Source organism: Vidua chalybeata, chromosome 12 (assembly GCF_026979565.1).
Source record: "Vidua chalybeata isolate OUT-0048 chromosome 12, bVidCha1 merged haplotype, whole genome shotgun sequence".
Taxonomy (NCBI): Eukaryota; Metazoa; Chordata; class Aves; order Passeriformes; family Viduidae; genus Vidua; species Vidua chalybeata.
The window spans coordinates 1015060-1034951 of record NC_071541.1 but is presented as its reverse complement, the minus strand read 5'-3'; the positions used below and the strand labels follow the sequence as shown (position 1 = coordinate 1034951).

General features: G+C 53.3%; 1 protein-coding gene across 2 annotated transcripts in view; it reads left to right on the top strand.

Moving 5' to 3' along the window:
* GRM7 (glutamate metabotropic receptor 7) overlaps positions 1-19892 on the top strand; it is a 230298-nt gene that overhangs the window by 106290 nt on the left and 104116 nt on the right. The window lies entirely within an intron of this gene.

Sequence of the window (19892 nt, the reverse complement as noted above, 5' to 3'; positions counted from 1 at the left end):
ACTGAGCTCCCTGGTGACACAGGGGGGGTCACTGAGCTCCCTGGTGACACAGGGGGGGTCACTGAGCTCCCTGGTGACACAGAAGTGGTCACTGGGCTCCCTGGTGACACAGGGGGGGTCACTGGGCTCCTTGGTGACACAGGGGGGGTCACTGGGCTCCTGGTGACACAGGGGTGGTCACTGAGCTCCCTGGTGACACAGGGGTGGTCACTGGGCTCCCTGGTGACACAGGGGGGGTCACTGAGCTCCCTGGTGACACAGGGGTGGTCACTGAGCTCCTTGGTGACACAGGGGGGGTCACTGAGCTCCTTGGTGACACAGGGGGGGTCACTGAGCTCCCTGGTGACACAGGGGGGGTCACTGAGCTCCCTGGTGACACAGGGGTGGTCACTGAGCTCCTTGGTGACACAGGGGGGGTCACTGAGCTCCTTGGTGACACAGGGGGGGTCACTGAGCTCCCTGGTGACACAGGGGGGGTCACTGAGTTCCTTGGTGACACAGGGGTGGTCACTGAGCTCCTTGGTGACACAGGGGTGGTCATTGGGCTCCCTGGTGACACAGGGGGGGTCACTGAGCTCCCTGGTGACACAGGGGTGGTCACTGGGCTCCCTGGTGACACAGGGGTGGTCACTGAGCTCCCTGGGCACACAGGGGGGGTCACTGAGCTCCCTGGGCACACAGGGGTGGTCACTGAGCTCCTTGGTGACACAGAGGTGGTCACTGAGCTCCCTGGTGACACAGGGGGGGTCACTGAGCTCCTTGGTGACACGGGGTGGTCACTGGGCTCCCTGGTGACACAGGGGTGGTCACTGAGCTCCCTGGTGACACAGGGGTGGTCACTGGGCTCCCTGGTGACACAGGGGTGGTCACTGGGCTCCCTGGTGACACAGGGGTGGTCACTGAGCTCCCTGGTGACACAGGGGGGGTCATTGAGCTCCCTGGTGACACAGGGGGGGTCACAGGGCCAGGGTGGCAGGGCCAGAGCCCTGGCTGCAGCTGTGGAGGGGTTTTGTCACCCAGGGCTCTGCCGTGGCTGCTGGGCAGCACTCCCAGGCTGGCTGAGCTCACAGAGCAGAGAAGCTTCCCAGCAGAGTTTGAACCTCCCTGAGGACAGCATGTGAGCGATGCAGGTGTGCTGCAGGATCAGGTTCTGGGGCTTTCCGTGGCTCTGGGGTGTGTGCCAGGGGCTGCAGGGTCTGCACTGCCCGCAGCACTGAGCAGGAGCTGTGCCCAGCCCAGCCCTGGCTGCTCCAGGATCAGCCCCCACGGCTGCTTAGATAACGTTTCCTGGTGGGATTTGTTTCACTTAGCCCTAATTCACACCTTTGTAAAAAGTACATCACCTTCCCTGTAAGTTCATTTTTCAGGCAGAAGTGATGTGAGCGTGGAGCTTCATCTTGCCTCGGTGTGTGTTGGTGGGAAAAGCTCAGCTTTGCTCTGGCTGCTCTGGAATTTTAAACGAGCCTGATGGAAAACCCAAGGCAGGAGATTTGTAAGATTTTTACAGGAAAGAAAAGTTGGGGCTTGTTCTGAAAGCCTTTCCTATTCTTTGATCTGGTCAGGGAAGGCCACGTCACCCGTGGTGCCCAGTTTGGGCTCTGGTTCTGGAGCAGAGCTCTGGTTCTGCTGCTCTGCCCCAGCCCAGAGTTCACATTCATTTCACTGCTTGGTTGGGTTCATGAACCTCCGGCTTTCGAGTCAAAGGAAAACACAAGAACTTGTTTTCTGGCTCAGGAACTTCCAGGCTCAGAGTTTATTTGTGCTCTGGGCTTGTGAAGTCTTCAGAAAAGACTTTCAAGGGCAATCCTGAGTTCTCTCCTTGCATGAGTGATCCACAAGACAAGCTCCTTTCCACTTCCTTGCTTTTTTTTTTTTTTTTTTTTTTTTCTTTTCCTGAGATTTATGGAGATTTTGAATTAGCCAAAAAGGAGAAGAAGGGTGGAGAGTGGTTTGGCACGTGTACAGTCACTGATGGACGGAGACAACTCTGCCATAACAACATCCAGTAATGATTTGAATAAAGAAAAGGTAATTAAAACCCCACGATTCTAAAACTTTATTTTCACATATGTCTGAAAATTTGTAAACGCCTCCCGGAGTCAAACTGGCACTAAAGATGTTTTTAGCAGTATTTGAGATACAAAATGCAAACCATGCAGCCCTTACCTGTGTTCCTTACATGTAGCTGTTACTTATTCTATACATACACAGATGTGTAACTTCGTAGCTTTACATAATCTTCTTCTGGCTGGTGTTAATTGAATTAGTCATGCTTTTGGAACGCTAAAAAGACTTGCCTATGGGAATTTCTCTTCAGCTGTGAGTCAACAGTCAATTCTCGGGGTTTTGTTTTAGTCAGTGACTCTTTATTAGAATAAACAAGATTACTGGCGGGGGAAAGGTTCTCTCAGCCGGTGTCAGAGGGAGGGCTGGGAGTGGAGATGTGTCGCTGTCGAGCAGGACGGGAACAGAGAGCTCCAGATCAGGAGGCAAAGAAAATGAGCTCTGATTTATTTCAAATATACCACTCTATACATAGAGAACATCGAGAAGATGAATTTCATTGGTCTTAGAGTAAAAACACCCCACACCATTGGTGGGCAGTGAATGGCACACAGTGGCAGAGCATAACTATAAACAATGTGAATAACAAGGTAGATTAGAGAATTATTTACATTCTTTCCCAACTGCTTCCCAGGCTCTCGCCTGGTTAGAAAACCTTTCTCTTTCTCTCTGACTGAGCTGAGAATACCCACAGGGATGAGCGGGGCAGGGTTGGACTGGCAGCAGGGCAGGGTGCAGCTTGCTTTGCTGTGTGTTTCTGGGTGGTTCGGTGGCCCTGGTGCTCTCCCCAGGCAGGTGACACTTCTGTCCTGCCCTCCCTCTGCTCACCCGAGCTGCGGTGCCTGGCGCTGCCTTTGCTCCCCTTTGCTGATGGAGCTCCCCCTGCTCCTGCCTTTGCTGATGGGGGATTGCTTCCTGCAGCCTCGGGGAGAGGTGCAGAAAATTCCTGTTGGGATTCATTCTGCTGCCGTGTTTCGCATCTCCAGTTGCGGGGCCGGGTTTGCTGGGGCCTTTCCCTCAGCACCTGCAGAAAGAAAAGCCCCAAAGCGGCCGCGGGCTCGGGCGCTGGGGCAGCCCCCGGGACAGAGGCAGCTGCTGGGAGCCGGGAGGGAGCTCGGGGCATTTCCAGCTCGTGTTGGGGACTCCAGGCTTTGTCCCCTGTGACTCTGTAGCCTCTGCTCTGGGGCAGGGTGTGGACGGTGAAAAGGGGGGGGGACACGACCCCATGGCTCAGCCCTGGGCACGGGAATTCCTTTCTGTGCGTCTCGATGTTCCCAGCAGCTCCTGCTGTGCCGCGGGGCTGCTGCAGCTCTGCTTTCCCCATCCTAGAGCAGGGGGGCTCTGGGGCTGCCAGAGGGGCTCTGGGGCTGCCAGGGGGGCTCTGGGGCTGCCAGAGGGGCTCTGGGGCTGCCAGGGGGGCTCTGGAGCTGCCAGGGGAGTTCCTGGGACTGCCAGGGGGGCTCTGGGGCTGCCAGGGGGGCTCTGGGGATGCCAGGGGGGCTCTGGGGATGCCAGGGGGGTTCCTGGGACTGCCAGGGGAGTTCCTGGGACTGCCAGGGGGGCTCTGGGGCTGCCAGGGGGGCTCTGGGGATGCCAGGGGGGCTCTGGGGATGCCAGGGGGGTTCCTGGGACTGCCAGGGGAGTTCCTGGGGCTGCCAGGGGGGCTCTGGAGCTGCCAGGGGAGTTCCTGGGACTGCCAGGGGGGCTCTGGGGCTGCCAGGGGGGCTCTGGGGATGCCAGGGGGGCTCTGGGGATGCCAGGGGGGTTCCTGGGACTGCCAGGGGAGTTCCTGGGACTGCCAGGGGGGCTCTGGGGATGCCAGGGGAGTTCCTGGGACTGCCAGGGGGGCTCTGGGGATGCCAGGGGGGCTCTGGGGATGCCAGGGGGGCTCTGGGGATGCCAGGGGGGTTCCTGGGACTGCCAGGGGAGTTCCTGGGGCTGCCAGGGGGGCTCTGGGGATGCCAGGGGAGTTCCTGGGACTGCCAGGGGGGCTCTGGGGCTGCCAGGGGAGTTCCTGGGGCTGCCAGGGGAGTTCCTGGGGCTGCCAGGGGGGCTCTGGGGCTGCCAGGGGGGCTCTGGGGATGCCAGGGGAGTTCCTGGGACTGCCAGGGGGGCTCTGGGGCTGCCAGGGGGGCTCTGGGGATGCCAGGGGGGCTCTGGGGCTGCCAGGGGAGCTCCTGGAGCTGCCAGAGGGGCTCCTGGGGATGCCAGGGGAGTTCCTGGGGATGCCAGGGGGGATCTGGGGCTGCCAGGGGAGTTCCTGGGGATGCCAGGGGGGATCTGGGGCTGCCAGGGGAGTTCCTGGGGCTGCCAGGGAGCCCAGGGGGTGGCTCTGGAGAATGTACACAGGCCAGGAGCTGGGGGGGGGGGGGCTCCGTGCCAGGCTGGCCCCACACCTGCAGCTGGAACCATTTCCCAGCAGGGCACTGCTCTCCTGCAGGGCTCTGGGATCCCATCTGTAGGACCAGGGCTCTGGGATCCCATCTGCAGTGTTGTGGGATCCCATCTGCAGGGCTCTGGATCCCATCTGCAGGGCTGTGGTTTCCCATCTGCAGGGCTCTTCAGGGCTCTGCAGGACCAGCTCTGGGCACAGCCCCACCGGGCCCTGTCCCTGTAGCAGGGTGTCCTTGTCCCTCCAGCAGTGTCCTTGTCCCTGCAGCAGTGTCCCTGTCCCTGCAGCAGTGTCCCTGTCCCTGCAGCAGGGTGTCCCTGTCCCTGCAGCAGTGTCCCTGTCCCTCCAGCAGTGTCCCTGTCCCTCCAGCAGTGTCCCTGTCCCTGCAGCAGGGTGTCCCTGTCCCTGTCCCTGCAGCAGGGTGTCCCTGTCCCTGCAGCAGTGTCCCTGTCCCTGCAGCAGTGTCCCTGTCCCTCCAGCAGTGTCCCTGTCCCTGCAGCAGGGTGTCCCTGTCCCTGTCCCTCCAGCAGTGTCCCTGTCCCTGCAGCAGGGTGTCCCTGTCCCTGTCCCTGCAGCAGGGTGTCCCTGTCCCTCCAGCAGTGTCCCTGTCCCTGCAGCAGGGTGTCCCTGTCCCTGTCCCTCCAGCTGGATGTCCCTGCCCTTTGGGCTGTGGCAGGGGGTGCTGGGGGGATGCTGCAGGGTAAAGCTGTGAAATACCTGTTTGACCCCGAGGGTTCTGGGGCAGCCTGGGCACCTTTTGTACCTTCCCAAAGCAGATGTGATGCAGCCAAAGAACGCAGGGGTTGTTTCAGTTCGTGAGCTGCTGGTTTCAGGCTGCACCTGGGAGCAGTGGCTGTGGGCAGGAGCTGTTGTGGCCCAGGGAAAGGAAAGGGGAAAGCCAGAAAGGAAAACACGAGCTCTGTCTTGTGGCAGGGCTGGTTCAGGACAACTAAAGGGCAACAGAATAATAGGAAAAAGGCTTGAAATTACCTTGATGCATCTGCCATCCATCCTATCTCCCTGTGTTGGGTTCTTCTGCTAAATTGGTAACCCTGGACAGGGAGAGAGGGAGCAGTTCCAGCTCCTCCTGAGGCCAGCTCTGGGGACTGGAGTTCCCCGGTGCCATCTGAGTGTGGAGCAGGAAGATTTATGCCTTGATATGAAATAATCAGACCCTTTAGCATTGCTGGGCCCTTCTGTTAAAAAAAAAAAAGAACAGATCTGTGAGTTTGTCTGGTGAATTGGACAAGCCTGGGACATTTGTTCCAATTTGATTTTTATAGCTCTAGAGGGACACGATAACCAAGCAAGCCACAGACATTTCCATTTATGTTCTCCAAAAATAGTGGGAGGCAGCATGTGCTTCTGTGCTAGAAGGATTATGTAGGTCAGCCTGGTTCTGAACCTGTTATTAAAAGTGACATTGCCAAAGAAAAATCAACAGAAAGCACAAGAAGCTTTGAGTAGGAACGTCACGGGGACCCACTCTGTTTTGTCCCAGAAGGGTTCCTGAGGCACTGCTCAGCACTGTGCTTTCCTCACCTCTCCTCCAGACCCTCTGCCAGATGATGGTGGTAAAAATCCCAGCTGCCATTCACCTGAAACAAACAGATGTGTGAAAGTAGCATAAAAACGGATAACTGCCGTAGTGCTGATCATCTAGGGGAAATTCAGCGTGATTTTTGTGAATTATCTTTCATTTTCTTCGATGGCTGGGCTCGGGGGACCTCTGCAGCCTCTGGAAAATGTTCTGGCTCTTCTGAAAGCAGCCAGGAGATTGGAGGCATGATTGGGCAGTGAGTGCCCTGGCAGCAGGGACGGGCTGGCTCTGCAGTGAGGGCACTGAGGACAGCAGCCCATCTCCTCTGGGATCCCTCACGGCTAAAGGGGCTGCTTGAAGGGAGGGCAGCTAGGATTGAAACCTGCCACCCTGATTTTTAAATCAGATTTTCTAAAGCCTTCTGAGTTTACATTCTTGCAGCAAACTTTCTCCCACAACTTTCTGTAAGTAACTTACTGTTTTGCATTCCTTCATGAAGGAGGAGGCATTTGATGGGCTGGTGGTTTGTGCAGTGTGGTTGGAGAGGTGGCACCTTCACCTCCCAATGCACTGGCACCTTTGGAGAACTATAAATGCTGGAGTCAGAAATAAACTTCCCCTTTTTGCCCTCACAAGAGCAGAGGCGTGGGTCGTGTTTTCTCGTGTCCTGTAGTGACAGAAGCCACGAAGGGGTTGTCAGAAATGGCTGGGTTTTTCAGGGCAGCACGTTCTGAGCCCCGGGAGCACTGGCATCCCACCCTGCCCCCTGCTCCCCCTGCCCTTGCAGTGCTGGGCTCTGGGGAGCTCCAGCTGCTGCTGCCTCAGCTGGGTTTAGGGGCAGCAAGAACACGGGGCTAGGACTGAATTTCAAATGCAAACACCAAGGGGATTTAACAGAGGAAGTTTTAACCTTCTGGGGAGCAAAGTGCTTGTGTGGGTTCCATTCCCTGCTACCGCCAGGTCTGGGCTTCTGCAAAGGCACAGCCAGAGCCGCCCTGGTACTTGTCATTTCAGACCATTCTGGAATGATTTTGGGGTTTTTGTGACGGATGCTCCAGCTGCAATCAGGCACCACTTTCAGAAGGCAGGAATGTAGATCTTTAGTGAAGCAACAGAAAATCCTGGTTTCTGTTGGGCATGATCGTTTTCTTTTCCTTTTGGGGACTGTAGTGATGGGACCACTACAGTAAATTCCCCATAAACAGCTCTTGTGTTAATGAACAGACTAGACCCATTTGCATTTACCACACTTGAAAGCTGCCTGTGGCCTCATCATCCTTTGTCCTGATTACTGCGCTTTACATTTTATTTGGATTTTGGAAAAAAACAGTTCTTGGAGCGGACGAATCTTCCATCCAGAGGCAGTTTGTGCAATGCCATCTGCTGTGTGCCACAGACGTGGCTCTGTGCTACCTGCTCAGGCCTGGCTCTCACTGCTGCCTGCAGCACCTGGAGACTCTCAGGGACTGCAACGTTCATTTCCAGCCCCTCGTTCTGAGCTCCTGGGAGTTCTACCCTTTACCCTGCGTCATCATCGTGCAGCAAGACTTTAGGGAGAGGTTTCTAACGAGCCCCAGGCTCCTGTGGACTGCTGTGACCCTTTAGTTGGTGTGACCCTTTTACTGATGTCACCCTTTTGCTGGTGTGACCCTTTTATGGTGTGACCCTTTTATGGTGTGACCCTTCAATTGGTGTGACCCTTTAACTGGTGTGACCCTTTCATGGTGTGACCCTTTTACTGGTGTGACCCTTTAATTGGTGTGACCCTTTAGTTGGTGTGACCCTTTTATGGTGTGACCCTTTCATGGTGTGACCCTTTTACTGGTGTGACCCTTTTATGGTGTGACCCTTTTATGGTGTGACTCTTTTATGGTGTGACTCTTTTATGGTGTGACCCTTTTATGGTGTGACCCTTTTACTGGTGTGACTCTTATGGGGTGACCCTTAATTGATGTCACCCTTTTGCTGGTGTGACCCTTTAATTGATGTGACCCTTTAATTAATGTGACCCTTTAATTGATGTGACCCTTTAGTTGGTGTGGCCCTTTAATTGATGTCACCCTTTTGCTGGTGTGACCCTTTTATGGTGTGACCCTTTTCTTTGCCTGCTGGGGCTGTAAAGCTCCAGAGCTGACTCTGTGAGCTGGGGGTGGTCCTGGCCCCCTGCAGGTGCAGGAGGTGGCTCCTGGGGTGTCCCCAGGACACAGCCCCAGCTGCCTGCCATTGTGGGGTGACTCCTGGGGTGTCCCCAGGACACAGCCCCAGCTGCCTGGCATTGTGGGGTGACTGCTGGGGTGTCCCCAGGACACAGACCCAGCTGCCTGGCGTTGCAGGGTGACTGCTGGGATGTCCCCAGGACACAGCCCCAGCTGCCTGGCGTTGTAGGGTGGCTCCTGGGGTGTCCCCAGGACACAGCCCCAGCTGCCTGGCGTTGCAGGGTGACTGCTGGTCGTTCTCCTGGGTGTCTCCTGCCTGGCTGACTGCAGCTGGCCCCTGGAATGCTCGGAGCAGGGTGAGCTGTGATCCCCTGTGCCTGCGAGGTGCTCCTGGCACCCCCGTGACCCTCCCTGACCACGGCCCCCGGCACTGACCTGTGCAGCAGAGCTGCACTCCTGTCACCTCAGAAATGCCCAAAGTTACCTCCAGTGGAGAGGTTCTGTCAAAGCACCCCCATGACCGTGTCTGAAAGCGTGAAGGGACGAAGGGGTGGGTGCTGGCCTGGAGTAGGAAGGTTTCTTCTCTTGCCCTCTGTGTCTGACAGACTTCTCCATGAGCTGTGTGACAGGAAGGTGTCTTCTTGAGAGCTCAGACTGTGCAGAGCCACAGTGCCTCAGGGCAGGAGAAAACCTTCAAGATCAAGGCCAGCCTTAGACCAAGTGCTGCCGTGGTGTTGTTGAGCCAGGGACAGGAGAAATGACTTGTATGATTTTAGAAGGTGAACGAGTGTTTATTTAAAAGTACTTTTTTTTTTTAATAGAGAACATCGTGAACATTAATTTTATTGGTCTTAAACACATTTCACCTGATTGGCACACTGGACTCGGGTCAGCGTGGTAGAACAGATCTATAAACAATATGAATGGAAAGCAAGATAATCAATTGTTTACATCCCTCCCGGACTTTTTTCCATGCTTAGCCTGGCAGAAATCTTTCTCTTTTTCTCTCTGACTGAACTGAGAATGTCCACACTGCCACGGCACTGAAGCACATCCTGCACCATCTCCCTTTGGGGCTGCTGTGTGCTCAGTCCCACCCGAGGTGATGGCCCACTGCTGGGTTTGGGGGTGACAGAGGAATCAGGAAGGTTCCTTTCCTGAGGAATCAGCAAGTTTGGCGTTGTCATTCTGTGATTTATGAGGAGATCCTGAGGCATCCCGAGCTCTCCACGGAGCAGGAGCCTCTGCTCTGGGGCAGCACCAGCCCCAGGTGCCACAAGGGGATGGCACCATCCAGCCCCCTGCCCTGCCCCACTGAGAGATGTAATTATTGTGGCACACATCCACTCCTTAACGAGCCTAATTCTGGGCACTTCCCTTCTCCATGATGCTGGGTTTTTTTCCCCACATTCCTCTCTCCCGATTTCGTGTTGTTCATCCTCATTTACCATGGAAACAGGAGATCTCTGAGTTGTATTTCCAGCACATCTTCTGTCCAGACAGGGTTTGAACTGGCTGCATCAACCACCACTTTTCAGATGATTGGAGAACCTTGATACAAAATTATGGGTGTTTTGCTATTTAAGTTGGAGTTCTGTTTCTGTCAAATGAAGGGAGGAAGCGACAGAGAGAAAATTTGTCTGCAGAAAATACACTGCAGCCAAGATGAAATCCTCCCTGAAATAAGGAGGCACAAGTGGCATTTGCAGTAAAATCTCTGGGAATTTAATCCATCAAAGCATTCCAGGAGCAGGGGCTGACTCCTGGGAGTCGTTTCCAGCTGTTAGCAGCAGGGTGATTTCACTTCAGCTCCCATTCCAGTGGCAGGCACATACAGCCACTCGAATTTGGAAGTCACTGCCACCAAATTCAACCTTTTCACCTTTGACAATCTCATGATAAATTGAAAGTGATTCAGGACTTCTCAGGCTCCGAGCTGGTCTGGAGCCTGAGCGCTGTGGGAGGTGGGGCTTTGATTTTTACTTACTCTAATGGATTTATCTTTTTCTAAAATACGTTTTAAAGCTTTTACATTTTTTTTCCCCAGGAAATAATTTCTGCTGGGTGCAGGGAAAGCACTGTGTAGCAGCCAGTTCAGACAGGACAACAAGGAGCCAACCCCTGGCAGGATGAATTCCCCTTCCTTCCTCGCATCTCGCCAGGAGCAGGAGTGACTTTGTGAGCTCTCCCCTGTGCACCCAGCTGTGCTTTCAGCAGCTGCAGGTGGTTCCTGGGAGCACTTCCAGAAGTCACCTTGGCTCCACTGGGGTAGGGCAGGGCACAGAGGGGGGTGCCAGGCGGGTTCCAGGCAGCTCCTCCCGAAGGTCTGCGGGATGGGGAGGTGGTTTTGTTGGACACCCATCCCCAGGAGCTCGGGAGCTGCTCCCTGGGGCTGTGTGGACAGGCAGGCAGCAGAAAGCCGTGTGTGAGAGCCCCTGCGTGTGCAGGTACAGCTCAGTGAGGGTGGGTGGCTCTGGCTGCTGTTATTTGGGAATTTCGTTGCCCCCATCGCTGCTCCCCCAGCCCCGGGCAGCCCAGGGCTCCCAAAAGCACGGAGGGGATGGAGAGGCCCCGCTCTGCTGCAGCCTGCAGCACACCCCCCTGCACCCAGCTCCCTCCAGGAGGGGCCTGTGGGCATTATTCTCAGAGAGGGCAGGTCTCCTTTGCCAAGGACTGCGAGACGTTGGGAGGAAAGGTAAAAGAGCAGCAAACGAAGCAGGAGATCCTAATGAGATATAATCTGTCTCAAAAAGTATTGATCAGGACGTGGTTTTGCCTGGCCAGCTTCAGAGCAGAGTTACAGCCTCGGGCAAGTCTTGTTTGTGCATTTGTGTCCCTGGGCATCGCTCTCTCCCTCAGTTCCTCTTTGTTTCCTCTCTAGTTTTGTTTTTCCTCTCTGGTTCAGTTTTTCTCTCTAGTTTTGTTTTTCCTCTCTAGTTTTGTTTTTCCTCTCTGGTTCAGTTTTCCTCTCTAGTTTTGTTTTTCCTCTCTGGTTCAGTTTTTCTCTCTAGTTTTGTTTTTTCTCTCTAGTTTTGTTTTTCCTCTCTGGTTCAGTTTTTCTCTCTAGTTTTGTTTTTCCTCTCTAGTTTTGTTTTTCCTCTCTGGTTCAGTTTTTCTATCTAGTTTTGTTTTTCCTCTCTGGTTCAGTTTTCCTCTCTAGTTTTGTTTTTCCTCTCTGGTTCAGTTTTTCTCTCTAGTTTTGTTTTTCCTCTCTAGTTTTGTTTTTCCTCTCTGGTTCAGTTTTCCTCTCTAGTTTTGTTTTTCCTCTCTGGTTCAGTTTTTCTCTCTAGTTTTGTTTTTTCTCTCTAGTTTTGTTTTTCCTCTCTGGTTCAGTTTTTCTCTCGAGTTTTGTTTTTCCTCTCTGGTTCAGTTTTTCCTCTCTGGTTCGGTTTTCCTCTCTAGTTTTGTTTTTCCTCTCTGGTTCAGTTTTTCCTCTCTAGTTTTGTTTTTCCTCTCTGGTTCAGTTTTTCTCTCTAGTTTTGTTTTTCCTCTCTGGTTCAGTTTTTCTCTCTAGTTTTGTTTTTCCTCTCTAGTTTTGTTTTTCCTCTCTGGTTCAGTTTTTCTCTCTAGTTTTGTTTTTTCTCTCGAGTTTACTTTCTTTCCCTACCCAGTTTTAGTAGAAATTTCAGGCTGTTCTGAGTGTCTGCTTGAAAACCAGTGCATCAGTCAGTCAGTGAGTCTGCTGGTTTGAAGCAGACCCTGCGTGCCCTGTCTGGAACTCTGGTTGCACCAGTGACCCTCAGGCCCACTCCAGAGGCACAGCTGATTCAGGGCATTGCTGAGCCCGCAGAGCAGTGGGAGGGGATTGCTCAGGGCAGCATTTCAGCATCCCTGGGGACCTGCAGGCAGTGGGACTGGAGCTGTGCTAGAGGAGATGCTCTCCCTTTGCTCCTCCCACTTCCGAATTTTCCTTGGTTTCGTTCTGCCTCTTCTCCTTGGGCTTGTGCCAGAACAGTCACTGGCATCTGGGAGGGCTCCGAGTGCCCCGAGGCTTCTGTTGCCTTTCTCCCCAGTAAATGTCTGCCCACCTTTAGTTCTTTGGTGTGGAAAAGGGACTTTCCTTGGGCTGAAGTGCTGTGCGTGCTCTGGACCGCGTTCTGTGAGGAGATGCTGTAACCTGCCCTGCCTCTGCACCTGCCTCTACACATTTAATGTGCAAGTGCAGCTCTCTGCTCTGTTTTAGGTGTTAGTGATGCCTTCAGCTGTGGCAGGGGAAACACACAACACTGAACTCCATATTTTGGTAGGTAAAAAGTGTTTCCATTTCTCTTTCAACCATTGCTGAAATGCTTTTATTTCTTTTTAGAGAAGAATCCCGAGGTTTTCACATGCTGTAGCTCAGATTGCAGCAAACTGTGCATCTCCAAGTTGGTGTGTTGGCTGGCTGCTCAATTAGTAGGAAAGTTCCATGCTTAACAAGGATCTACCCAAAAAAGAGGTGTCTCCTTGGCAGTGTAACTTTTCTGGAGAAAACTAAAAAATGTTGCATGAAAGGCTGAGGGAACTGCTCCAGATTTGCCTCCAAGATCTGTAAATCAGGCAGAGGATTTACATGTTCTGCTGTTTCAGCTGGAATTCGCCTCCTCCATCAGATTATTTTAGCATTTTGTGGATAGCACCAATTAAAATTTATCATCAAAGTAACTGTAGTTTTAATAGGGCTCTTTTCCCAGTGTTAGAGGAATCGGGTTTACATTTAAAAATCTTTACTGAGACGCTCGGAGGGAGCAGGGCTCCTCCATGTCTTTGGAAGCACAGAAAATCAGGATTCTCCACGTGTGGAGGGCTGTGCTGGCCCTTGGCAATTCCAGGGGTGCTGGAATTTGGGGAGCTGCCCTCCCCTGTGCCATGGGGCTCTCACCCCCAGCTGGCACAGCTCCTTCCCTCTCCCTGCCTTTGGGAAGCGGCGTTTCCCCAGCTCCTGACCTTCCTTCCCTGCTCTTTCCTGCTCAGCCTTGCTCCTCCCCAGGTGTCCCTTCCCATCCCTCACCTGGCCTCGAACCTCCCAGCTCTCAGCAGCAGCTCCTTCATTAACATTTGGAGTGCCTGATCCTTGCTTGTTATCAGCAGCGTCCCGGGAGGTGGCAGGAGAGACTGTGTAGGAGGGCGCTTTAAAAGCTTATCTTTAAAGCCACGATGTTTTCGTGATTTAAAAATTAAGTATGGATTAACAAATGGAGAACTGACACTGTCTGGGGAATCAAGATTGGAGAGAGGGAAAAGAGCATGACTCAACAAATTGCTTTATCACCGTGGAGTGCATGGGCAGGGGCTGCTCCGGAGCTCTGGCACTCAGCTCTGGCCTCAGCAGCTGTGCAGCCAACTTAATTAAAAACATTTATTTCCCCAGAATGAGGAGCTCTCAGAACAACTGAAAGCGAGTGGCTTAAACAAGGCTCGCTGGAATTTTGTGGATATTCTGCTTTCATCCTTTATTTTTATTTTTATTTTATTTTTTATGCAGGGAACATTGCTCTGCTCTGAGAGAGGCAGCCGGAAGGGCAAAAGTCAGCTTCATGACTTGTAAATGGAGGTGCTTTTTCAGGAGAGCTCCCCTGGGGATGCAGGGTCTGTTCCAGGGCACTGCTCTGAGGGGTGAAGCAGGGGCAGGGAAGGGGCTGGAGAACTCCTGAGGGAGCTGGGAAGGGGCTCAACCTGGAGAAAAGGAGCTCGGGGGGGACCCTGTGGCTCTGCACAGCTCCTGCCAGGAGGGGACAGCCAGGGGGAGTCAGGCTGGGAACAGGGAACAGGGACAGGAGGAGAGGGAACGGCCCCAGGCTGGGCCAAGGGGGGCTCAGGGAGGATTTTAGGGATAATTCTTCATGGAAAGGGTGGTGAGGCATTGGAAGGGCTGGTGGTGGAGTGCCCATCCCTGGAGGGGTTTGAAAGCCCTGTGGATGTGGCACCTGGGGACAGGGGTCAGTGGTGGCCTCGGCAGAGCTGGGGAATGGTTGGATTCTGATCCTAGAGGGCTTTTCCAGCCTAAACCATTCCTTGATTCTGTGAGTGACAGAGCTCCCAACCAGCCATGGTTTGCCAAGAGCTCTGTGGGTGTCCCATCCCCAGATCCCAGCCCTGGAATGAGCTGTTCTGTGTGTGAGCTCTGAGAAAGAGAATTTTGCATCGAAAATTCCACATTTTCTGTTAGAATAGAGGTGGTAGCAAAGCAGCTCCTCCGCAGTGCAAGTTCCCTGAGTAGGTAGACTTGGAATGCCAGAGAGGAATTGAATCAGTGGTGGCTGAGCTGTCTCTTCACTCTCTGTTTTGGAATCGATCTAATCAAGTTCTTTCAATATGCCATAATATTGGGAGAAATGATTAATACAAACCTTGGAAACTGAGGCGAAGCTTTGAAATTAATTTCAAATATTAAAAGTGTTAATCAAAGTATTAATTTCCCTCACTCACATTGCAGTAGTTTTTGCAAAGTAAAGATAACTTTGGTCATCTTTTCTGACCACAAAATGAATTAAAGAGAAAGGAAGTGGATGTCTTATGTGAAATAGCAGTTAACATCTGTTTCCTTAGAAGTTACATTGATTTAATTACTTTTCGTTTGTGTAACACTCAGAACATCATTTAAATTCCTCCGTACGAGTCAGACTCTTTTTAAGGGGAAATGGGCTGGCCCTTTTCACTCATTCCACAGTGGAGGAGCTGCAGCTCCCAGGGCCAGTCCTGGTGGGACGAGGAGCAGCCAGGTCTGGCAGGGAGGTTTCAGTGGGAGCCCCATCCTGCAGGGATTTGCAGAGCCACACAAACCCCTCTGCTTGGCACACAGAGTTTGGCAGCCCTGGACCTCCTCAGTTCCATGGGACGTGCTAAATGTGGGATAATGCACCCTGCAGGTGCCTGGCAGGAGCTGGAGGGGGACAGAGTGAAATTTGCCTGCAAATAATTGAAGGAAATTCAATGCAGTTGGCACTAATATGAGGAGTGCCCCACAGTAAGGGAAAGGGGCACATTCAGCATCATAATTCTTCCTTATCCTGTCTTTGGCCTTGTCTTGTGAATCCCAGATTTCCTGGTGCTGCCTTGCCCTACCAAGATTCCACAAAAAAAAAAAAAAAAAAAAAAAAAAAAAAAAAAAAAAAAAAAAAAAAAAAATAAAAGCAGTGATAAAACCTTTTTGTGGCATAAAAATTGTTTAAAGATAGATAGTTTGATTGCTTGATTGATTGATGGATTGAGGCTGTGACCTCATTTCTGGTGCATTCATATTTTGACTCTCCGAAGTTTTTGCTGTAAAGTGAATTTCCTTGGGTTTATTCTTGGTGTAGCACAGTGCAGCTTCCCCTGCAGTGTCACAGGTCTGGATGCCCAGGTCGTAAGATCAGGACTGCAGCACCAGGGAAATGGAGGCTTTAAAGATTGATGAGGTTTTTTTGGAAGCTTTTAGGGCTTTCCTGGAGGGATGGTTCCTGCAGCAATCCCTGTTCAGTTAAACACTCTGGGCACTCTGGATATGGGCAGGTATTTCCTAGGTCTCTCAAGTCCAGCACCAAATGAAGAGAATCCCCCTGTCATTAACGGGCTGCTCGTTGGAAAGGCTCTTTGGCAGGCAGGCAGTGAGGAGCTCTGTGCTGGGATCACCCAGGAATATCCATATTCCATCTCTTCTGGGGCTTCCTGGGAGAAGCGAGCAGGTGAACAGGGAGTGGGGCTGGGAGAGACCTTAGAGCCCGTCCAGAGCCACCCCTGCCAGGGCAGGGACACCTCCCCCTGTCCCGGGCTGCTCCCAGCCCTGGCCTGGGTGTCCCTGGCCGGGGTCCCTCTCTCAGCCCAGTCCCCAGCTGAGTGTTGGTGTCTGCCTGGGATCTGACAGGAGATTTTCCATCGGGTAAGGCACTGCTGGGATGGATCCTGGAGTGCCTGCCCGGAGCTTGCTCCTACCTCCTGTGCCTTTCACAGCCTCTGGTGGCAGAGCTCCATGGAATTGAGTGGCTCATGCCCGGGCAGCGCAGGGGCTGGGCTTTGCCAGGCTGCAGGAGTGGTTTTATTGAGCTATATTGCATTTTTAGTACTCATTTGAGAGAGGGTCATTAAGGCTCAGCCGAGTACATTAAGAACATTACTCCAGTGTGAAGGAGATGGGGATTGTGAGAAGGACTAGAAAAGACCAAGGAATTATAGAGTTCTGTTTCTATTTTCCATTTCCCTGTGTGAGGGCTGGGGACAGAACCTGTTCAAACAATTCCCAGCTTTGCTGAATGTGCCCATTTTGAGTCCCAGAAGAACAGTGAGCACTGTGTGAGCTCCCAGCAACGACCTTGGGCATGGATCTGGAGGCAAAATGTGCTGCAGCAAGGGAGGAGTGACCCAAACCCAGGCGGGACCTGCCACAACCTGGTTTGGTATGGCAGTGATCCCAGCTGGATCCCCATCCCTGGCCCTGCAGCTCTGACCCAGGGGCAGGGATGGGGAGCAGCCTGGGGCTGGTTACAGGAGTGTCCCCTGAGGTCCCACTCTTCAGCCCTGTTTTGACCCTTTGTGGGCCTTGTTCCGTGTCCCTGATCTGTTGCAGAGCTTTTTGTAAGCCTGGCACTGGGCTTAGGGTGGAAGAATTTTGTCGTGCTGTAAATGCTGGCCTCTTCTTGGGTGGAAAAACGAGGAAACGTGTTTCCTTCCAAAATTCTCTATCAAAGATCCCTTCTCCTCCCTGCCCTCCCACGGAGATGTCTCACAGTGTCCTGGCTGCTCCCTGGATTTGTCACTCCCTGAGGAGGTGACAGGTCTTTGATGCCCTGACACGGCAGGCACAGCAGTGCCATTATCTGGAGCAGCTGAAACGCCGTGTTCCTTCCCCGAGACAAAACGGATTGGGAATGTGGGAACGCTCCAGGAGATCATCCTGTGCTGTGTAATGATTCAGCACCCAGAGGTGGCACTGCCACTGCTGGGGGGATGTCCCTGCAGGAGCAGCCCGGCACTGAGCAGCTCCCTGAGCCCCACAGCTCCCAGCTCAGAGCTGGCAGGAAATCCCTTCTGCAAGGAGCCAGGGCAGCTGCAGGGCCGGGCTGGGCAGCCTGGCACCCAGGGCAGCAGGGCACAGCTGCCCCTGTGCCCCAGGGAGGTGACAGAGTGACCTGCAGGGCTCCATGGAGGGGACAGGGCTGCAGAGACAGCGCTGCCCGAGGGTGCCTGGAGCTGTCCAGGGCCGGGAACGGAGCTGGGAAGGGGCTGGAAAACTCCTGGGGGAGCTGGGAAGGGGCTGGAGAATTCCTGAGGGAGCTGGGAAGGGGCTGAGCCTGGAGCAAAGGAGCTCAGGGGGGACCTTGTGGCTCTGCACAGATCCTGACAGGAGGGGACAGCTGGGGGGGTCGGGCTGGGAACAGGGAACAGGGACAGGAGGAGAGGGAACGGCCTCAGGCTGGGCTGGGGTGGATTTTGGGGACAATTCTTCATGGAAAGGGTGGTGAGGCATTGGAAGGGCTGGTGGTGGAGTGCCCATCCTGGGTTTGAAAGCCCTTGTGGCACCTGGGGACATGGGGCAGCGGTGGCCTTGGCAGAGCTGGGGAATGGTTGGACTCGATGCTCTTAAAGATTTTTTCCAACCCTTCTGTGGTTCTGCCTTAATCCCAGCACTTCCAGGAAAGCAGGGGCTGCTTCCCGTGCTTGTGCTGCAGCATTTCCCTTCCTTGCCAGCGTGGAGGGTTTCTGCAGCAGCTGCAGGCTGCCTCTCCCAGCTGCTCTTTGTCCTGAGCTCTCCCTGGCTCAGGGGGAATTTGGGGGCTTTGTTTGTGTCTCGGGGGGCTCTGCCCCTGCTGTTCCTGCTCAGGATGCTCTAGAGCTGCGCTCAGGCTCTGCAAGGACGGGGCTGAGGCTTCGAGGGGGCCAGGGGGTGGTGCTGGGCTCCCAGCTGGGTCTCAGGGGGCTCTCCCAGCTCTGGGATTCTCTTCTGCCCTGGCAGGATTTGGGGCTTTGTGCTGTTTGAGATCAGACCAAACGCTTTTCCCCCGGGGTGGTTCATGCCATGGCTCAGCAGGTGCCCCCAGGACCAGGATCCCACAGGATCCCCAGATTTCCAGTCTCAGCCCTTCCACCCTAACCCAGGGGTCTGAATCTGGGGTCTCTCTTTCCTCCTGGTTGTTAGAAACAGGTGAAGGACAGGAGTGACAGCATAAATAAAGGTGTTCAGCTCAGGAGCTTCCTGCTCTGGGCCTTTCAGACAAAACAGGGAATGGTTCCTCCATTTAGGGCTGGAAATGGTTCATCCATTTCGGGGTTTTCTTCTTGGTTCCCTGCAATCCCACCTCCTTCCAAGGGGTAACTTTCATTGTCAGGTGGATCCCAGGGCCCTTCTGGGCAGGGCTCTGCCCCAGGCCAGCTCTGGGAGCACTCCTGGCACGGAGCTGCACCAGCAAAAGGGATTTAAGTGTTCTATCTTCCATTGCTTTTTCCTGCACGGCTTCACCGCGTGGCTCCAATGCACCTTTGTAGCAGATTTTAGGAAGCCAAAAGCTCCCAATCCCTTCTGCAGCCAAGCCCTGGGCTGAGCCTGTTCTCAGGCACAGGCAGCTCCTGCTCCTGCAGCACATCCTCATTTTCCTTCTATTCTGCCTCACCAGCAGAGCTTTCCTGCATCTCTCAAAGTCATCTTACACCATTCTTATAATTTAATTTAGTGTTCCCAAGGAGAGTCTTAATTTTTTGTATATTGCTGGAGTTTAAGTGCCATAATAAAGGACAATTTTGAGGTGATAAAACACACCAGGAATGTCATTAAATATGCAGCAAAGGTCTGACACAATGGAATTAAGCATTAATGAATAACATACTAGAAATATTAGTCTTCCATATTAGTTTAGGTGTTCTGTTGTTGGGTTATGATGAGGGCTAATGGGAAAAAATGAAACAATAAACAAAATTAGTGAAAATGAAATTTCCAAGTGATTCAGTAGCTTCTTCATGTGTAGAAAGTTTCTAAGTTAAAGCTGTTGGGTATCCACAGGGATCCTTTTCCTTGGATAAATTGTTGTCATTCCATGTGTTAATGTAATTTTATTATTGGTGCACTTTCCATTTTTACAATTGAATTACCATGCTCTGGAGCTGTAATTTCAATCCGAGCCCCTCTGCAGATCAGGGCAGCTGCAAACTTCTTTTACTGCCATAAGCAAGGACTTTGGAGCTCTTTGGCAAGCAGGAGAGTGAGCGTTCCTAGGGAGCAGGACATTAATTGTTCTAGTGAAGAAACAGCCAACCCAGAGCCTCATCAGGGCTTTGATTCAGGACACGAGGGCCCAGCTGGCATTTCTGGGTCTCTCTACAGGCCACGTTTTAACTCCAAGTTCCTTTTTCTTGAGGACCCTGCACACTGTGTGCTGGTTTGGCCTCTCTGTTTGTTTTCCCAGCCCCGCTGGTGGGTGCAGCAGCACCAGCCAGCCTCTCCAGCCCCTCCCAGCCCCTCTGAGCCTGCCCTGCCTGATCTCACTGCGGGGCAGAATGAAGCACTTTATTTATTCCCATTCCTGGCTGCAGGAGCTTTCCTGTCCCTCAGCTCAGTTCCACAGGCTGGAATTCCTTTGGGGTGCAAGGGGCAGAGCTGGGGCTCTGCATCCCAGGAGATGGGCTGGAGCCCTTGGATAAATCCCAGGGATCTCGTGCTGGGAGTGTTCTGGTGGGCTCAGAGCAGCCCCTGGGGAGCTCCCACGCTGGTGGCACCTTGTCCCAGGATGGGACAGGGGATATTCCACACCCAGGTCAGGATCACTTTGTTCTCTTGGTTTATTCTGCAGGT